The sequence below is a fragment of the Rhinopithecus bieti genome, unplaced genomic scaffold, assembly GCF_001698545.2.
Source record: "Rhinopithecus bieti isolate Rb0 unplaced genomic scaffold, ASM169854v2 scaffold_26569, whole genome shotgun sequence".
Classification (NCBI taxonomy): Eukaryota; Metazoa; Chordata; class Mammalia; order Primates; family Cercopithecidae; genus Rhinopithecus; species Rhinopithecus bieti.
In genome coordinates this window covers 336,947-340,166 of record NW_016811895.1, presented here as the reverse complement: position 1 = coordinate 340,166, position 3,220 = coordinate 336,947, and positions in this window count along the sequence as shown.

Below are 3,220 nucleotides of genomic sequence, written 5' to 3'. Positions count from 1 at the left end.
AAGACAGAATCTTGCCTTGTCACACAGGTGGGAGTGTAGTGGCACAGTCATAGTTTTCTGCAACCTCGAACTCTTGGGCTCAGACAATCCTCCCCCATCAGCCTCCCAAAGACCTAGGATTACAGGCAGGCAACGCTGCACCTGGCTAATTTGTAATGTTTTTTGTGTGTAGAGACAGGGTCTCACTATGTTGCCCAGGCTGTCAGATACTGTCTTTAATTGTTATTTAATTATTTCATATGCATGTCTTATCTCTCTGTCCATATCAGAAAATCCTGGAGACCACAATCAAATATGTTACCTCTCCTGGGTAGATGCCCTTAGAAGTTAGCACAGGGCTATGTACAGTGTGGTTACAAACAAATGCTCCATGGTGAAATCAGGTCCCAGTGACAAGATGGTGCCCCTCGCTGGTCCCATACACAGTTGTACACACTACAGGCAGACTCAGACTCACTTTGGCTGTAGTTCCCCAAGCTGGAGGAGCAGGGTGGGAAAGGGGTGATATACTTGAGTTTATTTTCACCAATTTACAGATTAGAAACCGAAGCTCAGAAAGGTTAAGTAACTCGTCCAAGGTCACACTGCTAGTAAGTGGTAGAAATGAGATTTAAAAACCAGGGTTGGCCAAAACACATGTGCATAACTGCACGGCCTCCTGTTTGCTAGTATTTACAGGAATATCCATGTGGGACTCTGCTGTCACTATCGGTAGACATTTCTAACAAACACAATGCTCTTTTTGTTGTTAGCAACTTAGCAACAACCACACTCAATTTCTCAAATTCCAGAAGCTTTTTGGGCTTAATGCTGAATATCTGAGCTAGACTGACTGCCTCAACCCCATTGATGACTCAGTTCTTGTTTAGTGAGCTTTGTACAATATTAAAAGTAGTTGATGGGATGATTGCATGTATTTATTCTTACATACTGGAGGCTTTATTATTTGTTGAAAGCATTTCCATCTAGAAAATATCAATGTTGCTCACCTATGTCATGATAAACCATTTATCCACCTTCCTTACACATTTTGTAGAAGCTGTGACTAAGGCAATTTCTGAAGGGGAAAACACACCCAGCTGAATTAAAAGGTCAAGGTTCTGAGTTTCCTTCTAACTAAAGAAATCATGTACTTCCTCTGAGCTTGTTTCCTCCTCTGTAAAATGTAAAGGATAATCAGGCAGCCCAAATGATTGTTAATAAGGATCAAATGAGATCGTGTATGTGGGGCCAATCAATTAATTCTACACAAAGGTATGTATCTGTTGTCACCAATATCTTTTTAGAAGTCACCAGCAGTGGGTTGTATGCTTATTCAGTTTAGAGTGATCTATTTTTTAGTTGTCTTAATCAGATGATAAAAGGTAAGCCTTCCAATACAGACCTTGCAATCTTCATTTCCTTATCCTGCCTTATATGTCAATAACCTTAATTTACCTTCTGATCATCTCCTTGGCTGCCCTTGCTGTCTAAAGATCAGCCTTTTCTTAAAATGCCAAATGATGGGGGAAAATCGCATCTAACCACTCCTCCAGAGAAGAACAGAATAATGATTCAGAATGCCTCTAGTGTTTTGTTAAATTATCATTTGAGAGCAGCCCAAGAGAGTGTTTAGATGCTTAAGAGCCAGGATTCTGGGTTCAGACCATGGGTTCAAATCCTGACCCCACCCTTAATTAGCTACCCACATTCCTCAAGTTTCTGACCTCATCTATAAAATGGACATAATCACAGTAACTACCTCTTAGTATGGCATACGTATTTTAAATTACTTAATTAGTGTAAAGTATTTAACATGGTGAGGAGTATGCACAAAACATTCTACACATGATGATACTATAAAGCACTCCCGGATTCTAAAACACAAAAATCACAGAAATACAAAGCCACAGAGACAAGCACACAGTGGGAGGCAGTAAGCTTGAATTCTCCCTTGTTCTCCTTGCCCTTCCACTTCCCTTCACTGTCATCCACCCAAACAAGCAGGGAACAGTGGTCAAGGAGAAGTAATTCCATCTCCAGTAGGGTTTGTCAAAGGCAGGCAAGTAGAAAGTGGATGACAATTGAATTAAGTGGTGCATTCCTGTTTTGCTAAGGATATTACACTGATGAAGAAATAAAGGAAAGGAAAACTTTTGGGAAGCAATTTGGCCATATGCATTCAGGACAATAAAAACTTTCCTATTGCTTCTCTCTCGATAATGACATTTCTTAAAATTCATCCTGAAGAAATAATCCAAAGCAAAAGGAAAACTATACATAAGATATTCATTGTATTATTTTTTAAACAGTTTTCTTAAGGTGTGAAAGGAAAATAAATCTTGGGATCCCAAACTTACTAAGCCAGAGGGAAAAGTCAAGCTGGGAACTGGGTCATGCAAACCTGCCTCCCATTTTGGTTTCTTTGGTTTTTTGTTTTGTTTTGTTTTGTTTTGTTTTGTTTTGTTTTCGTTTTGTTTTGTTTTTTGAGACCAAGTCTCACTCTGTCGCCCATGCTGGAGTGCAGTGGTGTGATCTCGGCTCACTGCAACCTCCGTCTCCCGGGTTCAAGCAATTCTCCTGCCTCAGCCTCCCGAGTAGCTGGGATTACAGGCGCATGCCACCATGCTGGCTAATTTTTATAATTTTAGTAGAGATGGGGTTTCATCATGTTGGCCAGGCTGGTCTCAAACTCCTGACCTCGTGATCCTGATCACCCACCTCGGCCTCCCAAAGTGCTGGGATTACAGGCATGAACCACCGCGCCCAGCCCCATTTTGGTTTCTAAATAAGATGGCTACAAAGATGAAAAGCTACACACCTCCCTCACATCTTGACCACAAGGAGATTCCCTGTGGTACCCAAGATCTTTACCCTAAAGCATTTCAGCTAAACTTCACCAGGGCAATGTAAATTCATAGCTTATCTTCACAGGTCGGGGGACACAGGACAGAAATGAAAGTCATCCCTCTGCCCACTGAGACAAATGCATATCTGATTGTTTCCTCTGCCCTATTATCTACATTATCTTATGTAAAAATGCAGATTCACTAAGCCAGACAAAGGCATTAAATATTGAAACCACCAAAATAATCTTAAAAGAAAAGCATAGACTTGTCTCCCAGGTGCAATTCCTTAACTTTGGCAAATAAACCTCCTAGAATGATTGAGACCTGCCTCAGTCATTTTCCTTGATTGACAAAGGTATAATTCATCTATTTTTTTTTTTTTTTTTTTTTTT